Genomic DNA, 22,838 nt, shown 5'->3' on the forward strand with positions numbered 1-22,838 from the left:
TATCCATATCCAAATCTGCCAGCTGGAGGTTTCTGAGTGACAATGTTTTATTCTATCAAACTAAATAGCTCATGCAAATTTCTAGTTGTAGGACTGACACCCATTTCTGTGCCACATCTGCTCCTCATTTTTTTTACCCACCTGTTTCATCATGTCTTCAGCTGTTGGCCTGATATTGTATTCTGCACAGGATCTAGCACTTTGGAGTCTTAGATTTGCTAGGGCCTCTAGACAAGTGGCAATGTAAATAACAGAAAACAAGTTAATTTCCACTGAACAACCCAAACAAAAACGTAATCAGATTAGAAGATTCCAACTGGGTGTCTGCAGTTAGCTCTTCTGGATATTTTTGTTCTTATAAAAATACATCACGACATTCTATGGTAGAGGATAAGTGAGACCAGGTTCAGTGCCCATGTAAAGAAAAATACTGAAAAGAAATAGGAACTATATTCACTTCAGGTCTGCATTACACTCTTTCCTGTGATATCAACTTTACTACAGTTGGGACATCCAAGCCAAATAGCTTGTCTTCTTGTAAGAATTGTTTCCACTCTCATAACACCAGGCGTTTATTTGTCTCATGTATATAGACTTCGTTCACTGTATGGGAACATTAGCAGTTAACTGTCATTTCAACAAAGAAAAAAACTTGACCAACACAAATAACAAGAACTACAACCGCAAAGGGTGATGAAGATTAACTAACAGACCTTTCTCTGTGTTGCTTCAATAAGAATTTGGATGCCTGCATTAGTGTTACTTGAGGACACAGTAGAGTGAAGTCCCTTCTCTAATGAAGAATCTTAAATTGAATGTAAGCAATCCTAATAGGTATATATTTTCTGCAATGAGAAGGAAGACCATGGCAGCTAAATTCTTAAAATTGCCTGGCTTATTCTGGAATAAATCACACACAACTCCAGAACACATTAGTTCTGTAAACCTGTCAGTCATGATCAGTAAATTGTTAAACATTAGAATACGGAAGAGCATGGCTTTGATACACAACTCCTTGATATAGGTGCTGTAACTTCAACACCAAAGATGTATGTTTTCTGCAAGCATGTGAAATTTTATACCAAAAAGCCTCCACTATTATTCCTTGAAGATTTCTCAGCAAGGATTAGAATATACATATTTCATGCAAAAATCAGACATAAAAAACCAAAATGACTCTTACTTATGAGTAGGGAAATTCAAAACCTGGAGCTGCAACCTTTACTTAATGCCAAGGCCATGAAAATGCAATGATCTACAGAAATTCACACTTTTGTCTCTGGGGGCATTGTTACAGGCTCATAAAAAGTCAAATTGCTGTTACTAGAGCTTGCAAATAATTTATACCTATCATTTGTCTTATAGTCCTAGCATTTGCCTGCTGTGCTGACCACCTACTCGTGGATGCATGTTGTAGCAATCATGTTCTTGACACAGTCACCAAAAGAGAAGAATGTGTTATTTAAGAGTATTTGAAATGTCCGGGACTAATCTACCAAGCACGAACTACAGGCTCATAGACTGAAAAAAGATAATTTTTCCAAAGTATTATATCATGAGTTCCCAAGTCATTTTTTTCGAAGGTAACAACTGACTACATAAACCAGTAAAGAATCCTTTTTATTATTGTCCTTTATTTAATTCCTCCTAGCAGCTAAATGAGTATACAAAATGTTTCATGAAAGAATTTGCCAACAACAGTACTCCCTAATAAATGTAAGCACGGGAGTACACATTTTAGCAAACTTTTTATTCTTGTTATTGCCATTTTTTATATTGTAACCCTTTAGATATTAGCCTTTCACAGGCTTTTCTGTCATAAATATCAGAATGTTATTAGTCAACAAGAACTGAAGTATATTCACAACCTGGTCTTATAATTTTCAACTATCTTGCTATGGACACATTTTCTGATGTCCTATGTATATTTTCCCTCAGTTCATGGGTCAGGAAGTTTTAAATTAAATATTGTATATCATGCAGTGAAATCTACACTTTCAGCACTTACGTGTTACCTTTTCATTGCAGCAATAGTGTTGCAAAAACCAAGCTGAAATCTGAATTAGAATTATCTCTGTTAAACAGAGGATATTTGCAATCACTATAGCATTTTCAAAACTTTGGACAAAGGGACAAATGTGTCAGCATCTTTCGTCTTTAAATTTATGTAACAGAGGCTAGACAGGGAAAAAAAAAAAAAAAAAAAAAGAAAAAAGAGACAAAAAAGAGAGAGAGAAAGAAAAACTCCTTAGATCATCTAGTTCATCTTGTCAATCTCTGTATCTATCATCTTATCTTGGGAAAGGACTGTAGGCAGCCTCTGGGTGTTCTCCACATGTAATATTGGCAAAATAGGGCCCAAAGTTTTTGTTTTCTCACTACCCGTTAGCAAGATAAACAAACAAAAAATCCCTCTCGGCTGAAACTAAACCAAAAGAGAACTACTACTGGCTAACCCAAAAAAGGCCTGCAGGAGCTGTGTATCAACTGAGTTTTCTACCCTTTCACTATTCATTTCTAACACAAAAGCTGATCTTAATGAATATACAATGATGTCAGTCAGCTAAGTACAGTCCTATTTTTGGCACCAAGAGGAAAGAAGCATTAAACTTTCATATAATAAAATAGCAACATTAGGTTTAGAGAACATAAGAATAAAAATATTCTAATGTTTCCCTAGGTTCGGTTTAATTCATATCTCTGCCATCAGGAAAATAGTAACTAGAACACCGTGTTGTCAAATTGCTTCTGTCCCACTCCTTCCCATTCCCTGGCAAATTCAGAAGGGAAAATTGCTCCAAATCAAACACACTACTTTTTCTTCTTTGTTATTCAAATGGAGACTGGAACTGCTGAAAACAATTTATTTCCACATACATTTCAACTATGAAATATCAAATTTTATGGGAAAAAAAGCCAAACCACAGCATCTTTACATTTTAAAAAACCTCAAATGTTTTTATTTGCCATATGGAATATTGATTTAATAACTGTCTCAAGTTTTTGAGACATCATAGGCCCATTTCATCGTAGCTCCAGAGAACCATAGTTGTGGCTCAGTCTCCTCAAAATGTTTGACTTCACAAGACAAGAAATGTATAGACCTTTTGCGCTGCAGTAAAGACTCATATTGTCACCAATGGGAGTGAAAAAAGTCTTTGTATAGCAAAATTCATTAATTTTTCAATATTACTTTAGTTTAGAATTGTTCAAAAACACTTATATTTGGCTAATTGTGTTACAAAACTGATTATTGTCTATTCTGTGCTACACGCATGCAGAAATTTCAGCTGAAAACCCCAAACTCATTAATTACAATTTCCCCATTGGTAAACTCTGGAACTCCATGGATCCGTTCTTGCACTGTTATGAAAACTTCATATGAAATCCGAAAATTACTTTGACCATTCTTCAGCCCATGAATAGGACCAAATGCCTCCTGGACCATCACTAGACAGGTTCCCCACCTAAAAGGCACCTTACATTCTCAGCCCATATCAGTTTTGCTTACCACTGAATGAGAAACTCATTCTTGGCTAGCAAAATCTGAAAACACAATAAGGACCTGAATCCAAAGCCTTGTGAATTTAATAGGAAAATTCCCACTGGAATGAAGAGGCTTAGGAGGATCCAGCCATGAGCAATTTACAATGTATCTCCTGATCTGTATTTTAAGCCTGGGAGACATGGAATACAAAGTATACATTGTACATATATTAGATGTTTAATATAACTCCAAGTCATATCTTTGATTAAGGTATTGGAAATATTTGAAAGCAAAAGTAATGTTATAACATAAAGCATGTACCCATTTATTTTACTACATTCACTGATAATATTTTCCTGAAGTTTTCAGGCAAGCTGTAATAGAAAACAGTGATAAACGTTACTTACTAGATACCCTCCACTGATCTCATACCAAAAAAATTACAGAACAGCAAAATACAAGTTTACACTTTCAGTTTAACTTTTGCTTAAGACAAGCAGGTGTTAGAGCTTCAGTTCACGTAGGTCTCTTTCCCATCAAATGTTTTTGAATAGCAATAACTAACAAAACTAAAGCAAGTCAGAATGTTTTGTTTTCAGATGAGATCTATCTGATTAAGAAATGCTTTACTGTAAACACTTGAGGTAATGTTGGTAAATGTTACTTTTGCTAGGAAAAAAAAAAAAAGTCTGTGCAGAAAGGATGCAATCTTACTTTTCTAAACAAGAAGAACCTGTGACAAAGTTTGGTAAATGTCACTCTGTCACTCCCAGAGCACATTTAACACTGATGTCTGGGTAGGAAACTACGTTGTACACATCAATGAAAATTTGGTGCTAGCAGAGTTTCAGATAACAAAACCAACACAAATAATTATGTTTTAAGAGTTTAAAAGAATGACTTCATGAATCATTTCACTAAAAATCATGCTTACATTTCAACAGGCTCCTAGTGCAGAGCTGCGCAGGCCTAATATGACCCACAGTGCTTCCAACATCTTTTTCTCCAAAAGCTCATTTTATTAAGCTGAAGGATAAGATTTGTATCTGCCTTCCATTGACAGGATCTGCCACAGCAAGAGTTGGAAAACCAGCTTTGCCACCGGAGAGTTGGTTGTGGTAAAATGTTGCACTTTCTTGGCCTACAAATTCAGGGTTACCAGTTCAAGAACTGGCTCTACAGTGCACAGAGGCATGCAAGACCATGAGTTCTGTGGATTACTCACAAGAGAGTTGAAAATGCAGATGTACTCCACATAATCCACGCTTTTCTGAGAATACTGCTTTCATGGTAATCATGTGCCACACAAAAAACATGTTGGTACCTCCATCACAAAGATCCATGTCAGCTGTGTGTCAGTCTTCAATGTTTTTGCTAAAAAACAAAGATCAATCATCATTTGTGGAGGCTTAAATTAGATATTCGGAAAAATTTCTTCACAGAAAGGGTTGTCAGGCATTGCAACAGGCTGCCCAGGGAAGTGGTGGAGTCACGAAACCTGGAGGTGGTTAAAAGATGCATAGAGGTGGTGCTTAGAGACATGGTTTAGTGCCAGACTTGACAGTGTTAAGTTAAAGGATGGACTCGATGATCTTATTCTAACCTAAATGATTCTATGATTCTCTAACTGTCTAATTTCCATTGATTAGTGACATGACTAGAGGTGTCAGTGCAACCAAATCTGCTTTTCCAAGGAAAACATTTTTTAAACTTATTACTAAATGTATATTTTATCTGAATGCAGTTTTGCAAACTGATTAAAAGCAGAAATAAGCATTGCTTTTTGTAGAACAGGAGGGGATTATGCAGGCCGTGTTTCCGGATGTTGGTTAACTCTTTGTTTTAAGGGCATCTAAAATTGCTGCAGAATCTCTTGTTATACATTTCCTTTTAGTATTCGTGTCAATTGTGTATACAGTTAATTAACTAAATGAGATATTTTTGTTTCATTATTTGCCCATATATTTTACTTCTTTCTTCTGTCACAGGTTGAGACTACCCACAGGAAAGTAGAGCTCTCCCCCTTGCTCTTGCTGAAGAAGACATAGCTCTTCTATGCCACACATGCCACTGTTTTTTGAAACCCAGAGACTATGACAAAATGTGCTTTTACATAACATACCATGTTCTCTGTATCACCTTGTCGTTTCCAGCTTCATGCTGACAATTACTGATTAGCTCAGCCTCAGCATGTGTCTAAAGTGAATCACAATGTGATTTCTGATTCCTCAGCAACATTTCACAGGGACCAGATTTTTGCATTTAACTACAATTTAGGTAAGTAAATGTGAACATACTGTAAGATTCAAATAATATACTGTACATTAGACTCCCAGCTGTAGCCTTATCACATTATCCTTTATAAACTTGGCTCAAAATCCAGAGGGACTCTGGACTGCTTAATATTCAGTTAATTTCTGTTTTGATGGGAGAGGCGAAAGTAAACCTTTTGGAAATGAATTCATCAATTCAAACTGCATAACAGGCTTTATTGAAATGCAGTCTGCAATGTTCTTAAGTCAGACTCATCACCGAATGTTGGGACTTATCTTAATTATGGTTGGTTGTAATACTGTACTTATATTAATAATGTTCTTATGTTAAAGAGATTTTTTTGACCTTTTGGAGTGCAGAAATCAATGAGAAGTTGATAAAGCCAAGTTCATTGCTGCCTAAAGTAAAGCAAGCCTGATTTGTTTACTTACCTAAGCCTTCATCTGTCAGACCCATTCTGAAATGATTTATAGACCTCTACCCAATGAAATCATTTAAAGTAGATTAGATTCAAGGAACAATCACCTCTAATATGACAAGCTGATGGAGGCTGACAGGTAACCAAGTTGCTCTGGATGGCAAACAAGTTCCTGAAATTCTGATTAAATTAAAATATTAATGGTACCTCTGGGAAAATAGGATTGAATCATGTTAGGCGAATTCAGTATTAGAACCAAAATGCAAATAGCGAATCATTCTGTGTGAAGAAAGCCAGCTGAGGTACCAAGGGAAGTTACCTCCAGTAAACGAGAGAGCAGGAAGTGAATTCAAATGAAAAGCATTGTGTCAAGAGCTCACCTTCACCTTTCTGAGGTCTCTAAAACAACAAGGCCTAACAGGCTCTGGGGTTGGTCTGAACACTTTTGAGAGGTTACATATTTATTTGGACTTGCAGCCTAGTACTAATGAACAACTCCTGCTTTCCTGAGGTTATAAGGTTATTCTTTGAAGCACTGATCCATGCTTTTTTTTCCCCTTTTTTCATGTTTGTTTAGTTTCTGTTTTCAATCCTGTACATGAAATGGCTCTAGCTGCACTATAATTGCTATATAACTAAATGTATTGACACTGCCTGCTTTGGGATCTGTATTAATTTTGACATACAGGGTAATTAAATGTGCTATTTGTCTCACGTGCATTAAAAGAACAATGGATGCCTTATCTGCCAGACACACTGAAGTGTGCAATTACAACATGTTAAGAGTAGTTGTGTTTTGCTTCACAACACCTTTTATTAAGGTTCTTCTAAATATCTTTAAATGTTATTTAATGGCAGCTCTGAAGTAAAGACCATCCATCACAAGGAACACTAATAAGATTTATCTCACCTCATTTTAGGCAGGGTAGACATCTTCATCTGATCTAATTGCCTATCCCCCCCCCTTCTTAGTCAGCAGAGATAAAGAGCTGCTTATAGATTGCCAGTCATCTGGTCTGGTTTTTACAGTCCCATTTGGATGCAATAAGCTGCAATCCAGATATACACACCTCCCACCATTCTGTATCTTCCAAGAGGAAGAAACTCGCTGGAGGTAGCAGGAAACACCTAGAGGAAATGGTGGCTGCACTCACAGTGTCTCTCTACAGAGTAAAACGCCGATTTAGTTTCAGAGCAAAAGAGTTCTCCTGTTTTTTTCCCTCCTAGAGACCCTTTTCTACGAGACAGGCTAGTTTTTCCAGACAAAAAAAAAAAAAAAAATTGTTATGCAGTATGGAAGCAGTGGAAGGGAGGACAGGACATGCATGAAGAACTGACCAAGGTGAGGTAAAAATGTTTTTTTTAAATCATCTCAGTGGGAAAAAAAGAAAAAAATCAAGAAGAGAGTACTTTCAGGAGAGCACCCCAGACAATGAATCAGCTTATAAAGGTGTTTGATGAGTTTTGTGACTGCAGAAAAATTGAGGTAATGGAGAGATGCTGATCTGGGGACTTGGGCAGAAGAAACTGTTGTTGTTTTCTTACTTGAAACCAAGAAGAGAGAGGAATGTATTTACATTTCAATACCATAAACAATGGCTATGTCAATATGTACATTGCTAGATTAAAAACATATTCAATTGTAGCTGAGCTGTTGGAACCACTGGAGGATGATCTCACTATCATGAAAGCCGCAGTAAAAAGAACCTGTAGCAGGTAGGTTGAGACAAAAGACTGAGGTGTGGACAGAGCCTGTAGGATCACCGGAACACAATGCAGCACAGTTTTCTGTGCCTCACTGATTGCTTGAGCACATACAAGTAATGGATCACCACCTTTCAGACCAGCTTAATGGACCTTGAAGAACGGCAACAAAGACCACTCTCTTGACATGGCTTTTCCACTCATGTATTCTGGTTTGAAAAAAATAATTGACAACACCAACTGTTAAAGAAATAAAGCATCATCTTGCTCACTACTAGAATAAAAGAAGGAATTATAAAAAGGAGGCAGAACAAAATTAACCTGTAAATATGTTGCAGACTATTTGCAATTTCTCCCAGTTTGTAAGTACTGTGGTAATAGGGAGAAAGTTTAATCTTAGCAACAGTGGAGACTTTGTGTTCTTATTACATGTGGCAGATGAGAAAAAGTAGAACATAGTCAAATACAGTAGAATATAGTAGCATATAACCTATACTAAGAACGTAGCTAGAAAGAAATGCTAGCTAATCAGAAGTTTCACTCATTAAATTAGGGAAAAGGATAGTAGAACTCACAGAACACACATTTTATGTATCTTCCCCAGTGTCTGAAACAAATTCTCACACATCTGTGAATCATTATTTCCACGCCTCAACTACTTCTGTCTATACAAGGTGGCTCTAAGACACAGGAAAATCTCATGTGGCCAAGTGGACAAAGTACTGTGGGAAAGTACCATTTTCCTACACTCACTGTCCAGCCCGTGATGACCTTGATATGTTATTAACTCTGAGGAGACACTATGTCCAAGGTTTAAAAAAAATAGACCCAAGTCTTCATTTCCTAGTGATGTCAGAAATTACTTTTCTCTCAGATTTTCAGCATGTTTCGTCAAGCCATCATTTCATGAGAGCTTTGAAAATCATTCAGTGTCCTTAGGTAGCTGAACAGATAACAGTGCAAGCAGGAGGCAGAAAATCTGAGCATTTCTTCAGTAAAAGCTCAAGCAAGAAGATGTGGTAAAGTACCAGAGTAAAGAATCTATATACTTCATAAGAGCAAGCAGTAAAGGGAAATACAATTTCGAGATAACTAGAGTTGTGTTCATGGAAATTTCTGTTCCACGTTTAAACTTTTCCCCTGAATTGCCTTTTAAATCCTGAAAATTTTAATGAGACAGAAATAATGCTGTCTTGAGCACTCCCCGTGAATGCACCAATGAACCAATCCTTCCTTCTCTTTACATGAAGGTGAGTAATATTCTGTCTTATTGAAAAACATTAACAGTTAAGTTGTCTCCCATATTTATATTCTTTTCCTTCATTCTCACTTTCTCTCCTTCTTTCTCCACATAGATCTAAATAATATATATCTTACATTCAAACATAAAGGTGTGTATATATCTAAATATGTATACACCTATCTATATATAGCATGGACATATCGTAGTAACTATCTGCCTACTGAACTGTAGTGACAGAGGTTTGTCTGGATTAAATTGATAATATTCCACTACTTTTACACAACAAAAAACCTGATAATATTATTTGTCCAAGAGCAATATATCCCAAAAGATCTGGTGGCCATGGCTAAACATGTATCTTCTGCTTGTTGTAGATTTGATGGTTTCCTGGTATGTAAAATCTTTATGTGTAATCACAGAATAATTAGGGGTGTATGGTATGTTTTTCTGTCCATTATACAGTACAGATTGCTATTACATGGTTTGCCACATGGTTTCTATCTTTCATATACTCACCCCATGCATAGACGGAAAGCACTGAAAACATGTGAGTAGCTGTTGTTGACAATGGGTAAATATGGAATCCATATATTAAATTTCAACATCAACTATGCAGGTCTGAATTTCCTCCAGCTTTTATTCTAATCCCTAGTAATGTTTATGCTATCAATATTAGCTTACATAACATTTGGGCTTTGGACCTGAGGGGTGGGTAAAATTAAACCACTTTCCCTTCTAGCAGAAAGTTTTCTAGCTTTCTCCAAAGTTCGAAATACTACAAGACTGTTTCATGGAAATATAAAGAGGGCCTGTATTCATAACATTAACCTAAGTGACTCACGGTCTATGGTTCATTCCAAACAAATAACAGTCAAGTGTTATTTCAAATGGCAGATTTTTTGTCTAACCTTGACATTTTGTGATTTACCTTATCACTTATGCCTAGAATATCTGTGTCTTTTGCATTAAATCAAGTACAGTATCCTCAAGGCTCATTCCTCATGGACTTCTCTCCTTGCAACCAAATGCAGCTTGAAAAGAAGGCTGTTTGTTATCTGATCAGGCAATGTTGTGGGGAATCACTAAGAATACTGTAGCTTTCCAAGTACCTTTTGTGGAAAAGTCTCATTTAAATACAGAGGCTTCACAGCATTTCTGAAGGCAGGCAGGTTTTGGATTCACCTGGCCTTCTCTGTTACAAGATCTTGGAAACAAGAAACATGTTGTGCCTCTTCTGAAATGCTCAGCTTTGTGATATACTCCAGGAATTAGAGTTGACTTTAGCTGCAGCTTGCTCCATAAATCCCTGCAAAAAACAAACTGAGATTGGAAAGAAAAGCTGACATCAAAAGATGACTGGCTGATATCAAGATTTGAGCATCGGCTTACTAGAACAGAAGGCATAAAGAAATGAGACAAGTTGCATCAGCTCTAGCCTTTTGCTTCAGTTTTACACTCAATTCAGTGGTACAACAGTAGTTGTCCAGGGAAGAGATGACAAATGCACAAACACTGCAGCCTAATCATTGCCTGATAGGAAAGGCCAGTGTCCCCTGTGAGGGGACATAGGAAGAGGTGTTCCTGGAAATTGGTACTCCTTGGTTGTTCAAACACAACAAGCACTGAGCAGGATTTAGAGATTTTGGATGATGCTGACAAGTTAATTGGAGTTGGAGACAGCATCTCAAGCAGTTTCTGAGCTTCCTCGGTGCAGCCTCATCATGTTCTGAGTGACAGTTGCTCTTCATTCTCCTGCGTCATCCTCAAAGGCATAATGGCTGGGTAACAGTGGAGCTGTGTACCAGTGAAGATACAGAGCTGAATGGGCCAGTACCACCAGACAAGCCCTTAGCATTTTGCTGTCCTGTCCACAAGTCTCCTGAGACTGCTGAAGAGACTGATATTTGTTCCTCCTGCGACAAGACCCGGGCATCTGGACCATACAAGGACATTGCACACCTGCAGCAGTGCTGGGGCACAGCAGCCTCTGTGCTGCACTGTTGATGCTCACCTCGCAGAGGTCCTTTGTGTATGCTTCCCTTGGCCCATGTGGGGAAGTGAGCGTCCTGAGACAGTGCTAAATAGACATCCCAAGATTTCACTCTTCTATTAGCTTACTTCTTCGTCTTGTATTTGTTTGATTCAGTGACTCAAGACTAAGTGAAATCCTGAAAGTGAGGGGAGTTCAGGGATCAGGAAGGACAATCAGCAGCCAGGCAGGACCAGTGAAGCAGCTATCAGGCTCTTGGGGTGGTGGGTTGGGAATGACTCCCCTATCCAGCTCTGGACTGCAGGCAGGATCTAACACATGCATTTGGACAAGATCAATCTTGCAATCTTTTCCATGTAGGAAGATAAAATAGCAATGTTCACTGTCAGAGAGATGTGGAAATCAAGGTTCCCTAATGAAAGAAATGTTCAGATGCCAGGTTTCAGTAGACAGTTCTGTAGTTTTTTTCATAGTGATTTTTACACCTCAGAAATCAAGACTGGTCAGGTTTTATGTACAGCATTCAGTATCAGGAGCTACAGATTATTACTTGTGTCTTCAGAATTTTGGCTCACAGGTTGTGGTCATATGATGACTACAAAACACTTCATTTTTCCCTCTCAAAGATAAGCCTCTGAAATCTTAAGCTGCTGTTACATGTTGTGAGTTATTCAGAAAATAGTTTTTAAAGCTCCATCCAAACTTTAGGTATCATTACCCCCTTCTTTGGAGATTCAGCAGGACAGACTTAGAGCCTGTCCTTCTTCGTGGAGAAAGATCTAGGGGTTCTGGTCGACAGCAAGTTGAACATGAGCCAACAGTGTGCCCTGGCAGCCAAGAGGGTCAACTGTGTCCTGGGTGCATCCAGCACAACATTGTCAGCAGGATGAGGGAGGTGATTGTCCCACTCTGCTCTGCACTGGTGCAGCCTCACCTGGAGCACTGTGTGCAGTTCTGGGCGCCACAGGATAGAAAAGGATGTAAAGCCACAGGAGAGTGTTCAGAAGAGGGCTACAAAGTTGGTGAAGGGTTTGGAGGGGAAGCCATATGAGGAGTTGCTAAAGTCACTTGGTTTGTTCAGCCGGGAGAAGAGGAGACTGAGGGGAGACCTCATGGGGCTACAGCTTCCTCACAAGGGGAGGGTGCTGATCTCTTCTCTCTAGTGACCAGTGACAGAACCCGAGGGAATGGTAGGAAGATGTGCCAGGGGAGGTTCAGGTTGGACATGAGGAAAAGGTTCTTCCCCCAAAGGGTGGTGGAGCACTGGAACAGGCTCCCCAGGGAGGTGTCACAGCCCCAAGCCTGACAGTGTTCAAGAAGAGACTGGACAACACCCTTAGACACATGGTGTGAACTGTGGGATTGTCATATGCAGGGTCAGGAATTGGACTTGATGATCTTTATGGGTCCCTTCCAACTCAGGACTTTCTATGATTCTACAAGCTATTGGTATTCACAATAACTATGCAATGAGGTATTTACTAAATACAGATAATAAATCATTTGAATTATCACCTGCTTCACCTTTTTCAATGTTAATTCAAAGGGAAATTATGTTTTTCTAATCTTATTCACAGAATTTCTGAAGTAGTCATAGCATTAGCTTCTCACCACACCACATTCACTCTTCCAGAAAAAGATTTAAAAAGTGGGGAGACCTAAGCTAAACTGACACTGCACTGTAAGGATCACAGACCAATCAAGGGGGCCATCTTCAAATATAAAACAGTCTTCACGTTTGGTATGAAATATTGCTAGACTTTCCCAAAGGTTTGAAAATCCCTTCTTGTAGAATCTGTGGTTAAATTTTTCAGATACATGCCTGAGAAACTATCAGAACCGATCAGATCAATGTGCTTAGACAGATACTGCAATTCTACAAGCAAAATCTGTGCCTTTTCTTAGTAGCCAGCTCTCCACTGCTCCCAGCTAGGGGTGCACAATAAATTGTATCATCTCTAAAAGTACCTCTTAACTTAGTTCCTTTTCTGTTGCCCTTAATCATACAACTTCAGTGTGGTCATAGGGACGTGGTACCCCTGCAGCACACACCAAAGAGACTCACCAGGCCTGGGATGGATGACAGCACCAGGGAGACAGGCATCCTTTCCCAACAGGGCTGACAGCTCTCTCCCCATAGAAAGGCAGGTGGACATCACTGGTTCAGCACAGCTGACTGAGGTCATGGACATTACCCCAGCTTCTATGGCCAGTTGGTCTCCTGAGGATGATGGCAATGAAAGAGCTATTTTCAGGTATCTTTCAGTACGGTGTTGGTACCTGACACCTAGCCTATGCCTACACTAGTGCTACTCCTTGGTTTCACTGCCCTCCTAAAGTAAAGGAGGCATAACTTCACAGAATGGTCAAGGTTGGAAGGGACATTCTCCAAAGTTAGTGAAGAGTGACCAGCCTCCACAGACAGATACTGTTGATTAACCAAAGTGATTAACTAAAACAAGTTGTGTTTCATTGCCCTGCCAAGAACCCAAACAGTCACTCACTACTGGTCCATCAGTCTCATAATAACCACTGGATCTCATGTTTTACATGCTGTGGGTTCTGGAAGTGTTTTTTCTGCTATTTAAACTGTTGAATCTTGATCAGTATCATCTTACCATGCTAATACAACTTGACCCATGAACTATGAGTCACCTGTTAATTACACCGTTAAGGAAATAGTGTCATAACAGGGTTAGAAGAACATAGTCTACTCCTTTGCTCCAAAATAGGATCAACAATATGTAAAAGACACTCCACAAGTACTTTGCTAGCCTGTTACTACAAATATTCAGTGATTGAAGTTGCCTTAGCCTGTGTCCTGGTGTACCGGTAACTTTGACCAGGTACTTTCCCTATCTGCGCACTGAATAATCTGGGGGTCTTGTGACAGAGCTTGTGTGTTCACACTGCACCCATATATATTAATCAAAGGACTCCAGAATCTTCTAAGTATACCAGAAGAGGCATTGCTCTGCCCACCCCTCATTATCTGTTTTTCTCTGTTGGGAATAAGACTTTGCCAGTGGTAGTATTTGAGTCAGCGGCTGTGGGATTCTCATATAGATGATAAATTGGGCGGCCTCACCCCCTGGTACCAGAAATACAAACTCTCTGCTTACCTCACCCTTGGCTCACAGGCTTCGGGCTTTTTTATTTCTTTTTAAATTACATATTGCATTCAGGAAAGCAAGGTGTGATTTCAGAGCAGTTCAGATAACAAAGCTGAATATGTGCCAGTTATCTCCAAAAGTCTAGTCCATAAGCATTTTTTGCACTTGTCCAGTGCTTATTGCAAGGGCAAAGTGGAATAGTCACCAGGCTTCCTTGCAATATAAACATCAAACTCTATTATCAGCAGTCACAACATGGTTTTACATAATACAATATAGGCTATAGCTGCAATAGTAGCTGTAGAAGTACAGAATGCAGAAGCAATATATATAATTGTAGCTGTGAAAACAGCTATTATATCCATCTCTGTGGAATTCAAATCAGTCTCCTACCAACTTCGTCCATTGTTTTCTATGACCCCGTACTTGATCTTCTGGTAATGGCTCCATTCATCATAATGAGTCCAAAGGTCCTTGAAATATCTTCTTGTCCAGATGGAGAACATTTGTTAAGTAGCAGGTATATGAAATACATATATTTGTATATTTATGTGTCTGCTGAAAGGTAAAATATTCATAACCCACTGAAGACAGCTTAGGCCTGTCTTAAAATAGGGTAGCTTTAATGAAAATAACTGTGATATGAACTTTGCTTCCAGCTTCCTTTGGTAGATTAAAGGAAGAGCATAGAAATAAAGATATTAACGTGTTATTAATGTTTATTGTTGAAATATGTATATATGAGATGTGGTCCTTCATACATTATGTAACGCCTAAATTACACAACTGTGGGGGAGTTTAATAAGTCGTCCACATGGTTTCATCTTTTAACGTAATTTTGCTACATTCTAAATGAAGCAGGGGAAAGTCACTACTTTTAGCAATTTAAAAAATTGTTTTGCATATGAAAGCAGCTGGATAGTAACACACTGAAAATATTGTAGGTAGCATTGCATTAAGATTGTTGATCATTTTTTTCTTAATAAAAACAGGGTACACAGAGAACTGAAACAGAACTATGATGAAAAATGATACAAATGTCCAGCAGAGAAGAAGGAAGGAAGGAAGGTTGATTAGTAATAAATCTGAAATTGAAATATGCTCTCTGTAGAAGGTTAAGTTATTTTCTGTCGATACCTGGGGTTTGGGTTTTGCTGATTTTTTGTGTTTTTTTTCCTTCAAGTTATTCCAGGTAGTGCATTTATTGAGCCATAGTGGTGAGTGCTGGATCAATGACAGAGATTTAGTCCAGTTCTGAGCAAGAGCTGAAGGAGATACTTGGAATCATTGATAGCACTGAAGAAACAAAACGCTGTTTTAAAGCTGATGCTGCATGGATGATGACTACAACCAAAATTTTCTTTGATGACCACTTCAGAGTTGGAAGCATGCTGTAACAACTCTTGAGGAATTTTAAACATATCAACTAGTCTTATTATTTATTCATCGGCTTAGTAGATGTCTTTCAAGTAGCAATATATCTGGAAAAGCACGTGCTTCTCACAACACTGGAAGGAATGCTGTCATGGAGGTACCACAAAAGTCAATTTAGACAGGAAATGAGCTCCAAACAGATTTTATTCTAACCAGAACTGTTTAGCAGTGAACCAGCTAGAAACAGGGTTTAACCAAAATTATTCAGCACTCCAACAACATCATAACACACAGGTTCGGATACCAGTTAGGAGTTCCATTACTACATGCTGATTTAAACTCAAGGGATCAGATCCCAGAACTCTAGAGTGATGAGTCAAAATGTGTGTCTTCCCACTCTCACAAAGCGAGGACTTTCAAGGATACCCAGGTCACTCACCAACTAGGCAAGGTGTCTCAATCCTTGAGGAACATTCTTTAGATGGCCAGTCTAAGAAGGAGAATTTTCGACTGCTGACCGACTGCTCTGACAAAGATCAGCTCAGTGGCAGTCTCTGGTATGCTCCATTTATACCCTAGTTGAATCTGAGCTGTGATCATTTATGACAGTGCTTCTCTCAACCAAAGCGTTTAACTGGTCAAGGTCCCTGTCTGTTGACCAAAGGGTATATGCATGACCATAGTGGTCTATTGGTCTAGAAGTTTCTGGTGCTTTCAACAAGGCTGTGGGCCGGGGAGGTGCACCTACCACAAATGGGAAAGGGGAGATTAATAATTTTAACACACAATAACATATTACTCAGTTTTTTCTTCCTAATTTAGTTTGTAGCTATGAAAGTCCAGTAACTTCACAGAACAGCTTTTGCAAGCCAAATTGACTCTGTTGTGACATGGGATCTGGTTCAAAGAATGTACATATCAACTGATGTGGGAGCTCAAATCAGAGCGTGTTTGGCCATCAATTTCAGTGACAACACGAAAGTGCTTTTGTATCTTCCCCTACGGCTCTCATACCTGGGCTTGGGAAAGGGAAGTGGATACCCACAGGAAACAAAAACAATCTTCAGGGTATCTCATATGCATGTTATAAAGGACTTTTTTGCTAATCTGAAACCCACACCCTTTTTGGGAAAACTAGGTATTTGAGTATCAAAAGCATTTAGGGTAAAACTCAGTCTTTGAATTCACATTGTAGTTCTGTTGTTGATTTCAAAGGGAAACCACACTATGGAAAGGGTAGAGAATATTAAGAATGTACTTCAGGCCAAAAAATTTTACTTAGCTTAAAACACAAGTTAAAATGTATTGCTTTTACAATCTGACATTACTTCAGAAATGTGGTTTGTCTTATGTGTTCCAGGTTTGTCATAATTACCAGGCTAATGCAAGTACCAGGATTTAAGTCACATCGTGATTCGCTTCCAAGTCTTGTCTGAGTTTCTATCCTTAGTCTACCTGACATCACAATGTATCAACCAATAAAGCCAAGGTAGAGTATCTGTTGCAGTGGTGAACAAGCAGGGGCTGTTGGGTTCCAAAATGCAATTAGGTCTGGAAAATAAAATCAAATAATGCTGCCTACAACAAATATTCTGCTTTTAGTGAAGTCACTCAGAGCATTTAGACAAGATTTCCTCCTCCTTTCTCTTTTCCTTGGATATAACCAGCTAGAGGAGTTATGTCACCTTTCACTGGGATGGTTTATGGAAGTTTGATATATCTCTGATCAAAGAAAACTGGAGGTGTAGAACTGGCTAATATTTTAAATGTCAGTAGAAGTTTTTAATCACTGTAAGAAGTTGCTTCCCTTAGAGTTTCATAATAAGGCTTAGATTAGCGGTATTTTCTCTGTTGCAGTCCCCCCATCCCTATTTGTCTCAAGGCTCCAACACCCTTGTAAGTAAACTTCTCTATGAGAATGGACAGGCAGCACTTTAGATGTGTTTCATCTGTTTAAAATCACTACTTCACAAGTACTGAAGAAGTTAACAATGGTGCCTCCATTCCTCCTCCAGATGGTGTGTCTCTTCACAGCCTAGGTATGATCTCCCAAGGGCAGCCCAGACTTGGGGAACCTCACAGTAGGTCAGAACAACAGTTATTTAGCAGCTTTTGTGGGGACAATGGCTCTGAAACTCAACATGAGGAAAAATAAACAAGCAAGTTGATTTTCTGAGTCCTAGGTTCCCTTTCAGTCCAAACCAGAGCAAGCAGACCTTAATGCAAGAGCAGTTTCCTCAGTGTGGAAGAAGAGCAGAGGAAAAATTAGTTATCATCACTGAATCACAGAAGTTTAAAAGACCTAAAAAAGAAGAATGGAAAGAATGAGAAATTACCAGAATAGTTGCAAAGAGGGATTACCCAAAGATGTAACCAAAAAAAAAAAAAAACCTGTACAATAATTAATTAAGCTTCAAAATGTCCCTCTGAGGTAGGTAAGTATTATTAAACAAGAATAACAAGAATATACAGAATTAATTAAGGTTTGCAGGGAAAAGAAAGGGTAGGGAGTAAAAAAAAAAAAAAAAAAAAAAACTGAAAAAAACACCAAACCTGAACAAATTAATGCTAGCCAAAGGGGTAGGGAGAATAAGACCCCTCAGACAGAATCAAGGAAGAAACATGTTGCAGGAAGAAAACATACCCATTAATAAGGGATCCATTATTGGAACTGATTGCCAATGCTGCCTTCATTATCGGAGTTGATTGCCAATGCCTCCCTAAGGGAGGACAATGATACCAGTGTCTTTGTGGGGAAAAGGAGGAGGAAACAGCATTACACCCTTGCTTAGCTTATTTTTTCCTTTATGCTGACATTCTGTCGGAAAGTCGCCTCATTTTCAGGCTTCCTTTGAGAGCTGTTTTAAGGAAGGCTATAGACATGCAGGTTCAGGACACCTGCAAGGTACCTCTGGGACTCTGTTTCTTCACACCAGGATGTCCCCATTGCATGATAGTAAGCACTTTCATGGAGGTTTCACGGATGCTGCCAATTTAATACCACAGCTATCAGTATAGCTGCACAAACAGCTTTGCTTCACTTATTAAACTATCTTTATCTTGGTCAAGCAGTTTGCTTTTCTGATTCTCTCCCCCTTCCTGCTGCGGGAAAGAGAGTGAGCAGGTGGATGGTTGCTTAGTTGCTGGCCAGGGTCAACCCACCACAACAGGCTTGAAGAACTTGATAAAGCCTGGTCACAGATTTAAATGAAGCAGAGCTATCTATGAAGTGATTTCAATAGCTTGTTGATTTAATTTGTCTTTTGCAGATAGCTGTAAAATATATACAAGTATACACAGTGGACAAATGAAAATCATACTTGCAAATCAGCAAGTACAGTCAATGCTAAGCTATGCGTAAAATTTAGTATCTAACATGAATGTTTGTATTTTTTTATATCTTTGGAACTAATTACTATTAAAAAAACCAAAACCTTTTATATGATGTTCTCTTTGAGAATATCTTCCATGCCCAGATAAAGGTTTCTCAGGCACAGTTGGATGCAGGGCCTTGCCCACAGAAAAAATTCACACCACTTAGATATTTGAAAACCCTCCATCAGGAAAAAAAAAAAAATAAAAACTTTTTTTTCATTGACTTCACAGGAAATTTCCAAATGCAAAAATCTTCATCAAACTGTCAACTTTTATGTCTTTCTTGGTAGAAAGCCAGAGAATGTTATCATACTCTTCTAGTAGCTCAAACATTGCTTCAAACAATGTTGCTAACTCTGAAGCTACTTTCCACTAATGTGAGGGGGTTTTTAAATGCATCTGTTGCTGACAAATATGTTTCCCTACAAGAGGTTTAATCACTGCCCTGCAAAGAAGATGCATGAAGATACATATACATACACACACATGCAGTAAGTTTAACAAATGAACTGTCTGGGGAACCATAGGTACCTGTGCAAGAATTAAAACATCAGAAACAGAAGCTTCAAATTCGTAGTCCACTGAAGAGCTGGGGTTTTTTTCGCTGTTTTTACTGCAAATTGACAGGAACAGAGAGATAAGCCTCGGAAAAAGTCCCCCTCCGCAGGCAAAATGAAAAGAAGCACATTGCAAAGGAAAACGGATAAAGTCACAGTGGTCTGAGACAATGTTTGTCAGTACATATCAGAAAACAGCATCATAGCCATATACAAGAGGGTGCTCATGCCTTTGGAGACCAAGATCCACAATCTACACAGCAATGTTCTTTGTTGTTCCTGAAACAAGATCCAAAATACTGCTCAGTACCTTGTCTTTTCTGTAAAAATCAAATATTTGCTAAATTTGCAGGATGCTGGGAAATGCAAAGGCTTGGTTTCCTCTGAACTGCATGACGAAAAAGGTTTCTATTGCTACTGTATGAGAAAATTATTTCTCAGACCTGAAAGGGAAGAGCAATGGGTACCAACTTTATTTATGACCTCCCTCCTCTCAACATCAGAGCTGGAACAGCCTCATTCTGCACTGCCTGTTCCTTTCCTCAGTGTTATTTTGGGAAACAGGGCTCCGAAAGAGTATGTCTAACCTTGAAGAATTCACAGCAGGTGTGGAAGAAGAGAACTTACTATTGCCCATGCTCCCTGATGAGCCACCATGCTTAAGTCTGCTGTTCCAGCACAGTCCAAAACAGTAGGAGCAGGAGTCCACATCTCTCATGTATGCACATATTACTGTGTGTATTCATCAAAGGTGTAATGAGATGAGGCATAGGTATAGGGCTGAACCTATCTACACATGAGCTCTCAGGATGCCGAGTATCCCACTGCTTCGACATCAACAAGTCTGCTGAAGAGCAGGCTCTTATTCAAGAGTATATTTGGACTACAGATTAGGTTACCCACAGATTTCAACAAAATCTGCTGGAGATGCAAAACATGTTATCATGATTAAGTAAGATGAAAAACACTAATTAGCGATCAACCACATAATCTGGACTCTGACACAAGAAGAATGAGGATGTTTCACGCAGTTTTCGAAGGAGGTTTGTCATTGCTGTTGAGTGACATCTCTATTCCTCCTGGATCTACTGTGACATGTATAGCACAGAGTTCCTACACGAGAAGACACATTATGCATGGAATTGCATCTGGCACAAAAGGGACAAAATGTCTGTTTTTCGAGAGTTGCAATTTAATTTTTGTTGATTCAGATCTGACTTTATTTAATATGGCCTTTACTGCAAACTTTGGCTAGTCCATCTGTTACATTTTTACTGTGTTTGCCAGCTGTTAGTAAAAATTAACCAAAAAAAAATATTGTTAGCTCATCCCTTCAAAAACAGAAGCTGCGATTGCAAGGTTTCATTAAATGAGCTCTAACATAACTGTGTAACTTAATAATCAGTAGATAAGGTTACGCTTGCTTCAAGAGGAACGAGATCTGGCTTCACATGCAAATGAATTTGCAAGGTGAATTGACAAAACATACCTTCAAGATTTTTCTTAATTTGTGTTCATATTTCCATCTTTATATTGTTATGACTTAAACAATACTTCCCAAAACAAGCATAGATGAGGTTCTAAGGAACATTGTTTAGTGCTAGAGTTAGGTTATGGTTGGACTGAATGATCTTGAGGATCTTTTCCAGCCAAAATGATTTTATGAAATCTGTGGAGCCTGAGTATTGAAGGAGCTGGTGGATGTTACGGCAGGAGCTCTCTTGATCATCTGCCAAAGATGTTGAGAGTCTGGGGAGGTCCCTGCTGACTGGAAGCTATTCAATGTTATTCTAATACACAAAAAGAGCATGAAGGAAGATCCAGGGAACTACAGACCTGTTAGTCTAACCACAGATCTCAGAAAAAATATGAAGAAGATTATATTGGGTACTACTGAAAGGCATTTAAAGAATAATGCAGTCACCAGGCACAGTCAACATGGGTTCACAAAAGTGAAGTCCTGTTTAACTGACTTGATATCCTTCTGTGATAAGGTCACCCACCTAGTGGATGAAAGGAAGGTAGTAGACATAGTTTTTCTGGATTTTTGTAAGGCTTTTGATACGGTCACTCATAGCATTCTTCTGGACAAGTTGTCCAGCTGTGGGATGAGCGGGTTTATTGTGCACTGGGTGAAGAACTGGCCGAAGTGCAAAGCCTGAAGGGTTGTGGTGAATGGAGCTACATCTGGCTGGAGACTGGTCACAAAAGGTGTTCCTCAGGGTTTGATTCTAGGGCCAATTCTGCTCAATATATTTATCAGCAATCTGGATGCTGGAGTGGAACATGACATAAGAAAGTTTGGTGAGGATACCAAACTGGGAGGTGCTGCTGAGTCTCTCAAGAGACAAGATGCCTTGCAGAGACATCTAGATAGATTGGAGAATTGAGCAATGATTAATGTGGTTAAATTTAACAAGATGAAATGGCAGATTCTGCACCTGGGAAGGAGAAATGCTGAGCAGAAGTACAAATTGGGTCAGAAGTGGCTGGAGAGCAGCCCTGCAGAAAGGGATCTGTGGGTGCTGGTCAACAGCAGCTCAATGGGAGTCAGCATAGTGCCCTAAAAGCTGAGAGGGCAAACCCCATCCTGGGGTGCATCAAACACAGCATAACCAGATGATCAAAAAGAGGTGATTGTCCTGCTGTTTCTAGCATTGGTGCAGCCTCACCTCAAGCACTGTGTGCAGTTCTGGGCCCTGTAATTTAGAAGGCTGTAAAGGTCCTTGAATGCCTCCAGAGAAAGGCAACAAAGCTGGTGAAATGGCTGAAAGGCCTGTCCTGTGAGCAGTGGCTGAGGACTTTGGGCTTCTCTAGTTTGGAGAGGAGGAGGAGGCTGCGGGTGTGACCCCCTCCCTGAGGGGAAGGGGAGAGGGAGGTGCTGAGGTATTCTCCTTGGGATCCAGTGATATGGAATGGTTCAAAGCTGCATCAGGGAAGGTTTAGACTGGATATTAAGAGCACTTCTTTGCTGAGATGGTGGTGAAATACTGGAACGGGCTTCCTAGAGAGGTGGTCGATGCCCCAGGCCTGTCAGTGTTCAAGAGGTATTTGGGCAAGGTGCTTAAGAACATTATTTAACTTTTGGTCAGACCTGAATTGGTCAGACAGTTGGACTAGATGATTATTGAATTAATGATGATCCTTCCTCTCCTCTCTTCTCTTTTTATCTTTTTTTTTTTTTTTTTTTTTTTTTTTTTTTTACTTAAAATTGTCTAAAAGCCAAAAGACTTAGGGTACATTAAGAAGACTGCGATCAGCAGGTGGAGGGAGGTTCTCCTTGCCCTCTACTCTGCCCTGGTG

This window comes from Patagioenas fasciata, chromosome 1, assembly GCF_037038585.1.
Source record: "Patagioenas fasciata isolate bPatFas1 chromosome 1, bPatFas1.hap1, whole genome shotgun sequence".
In the NCBI taxonomy this organism is placed as follows: Eukaryota; Metazoa; Chordata; class Aves; order Columbiformes; family Columbidae; genus Patagioenas; species Patagioenas fasciata.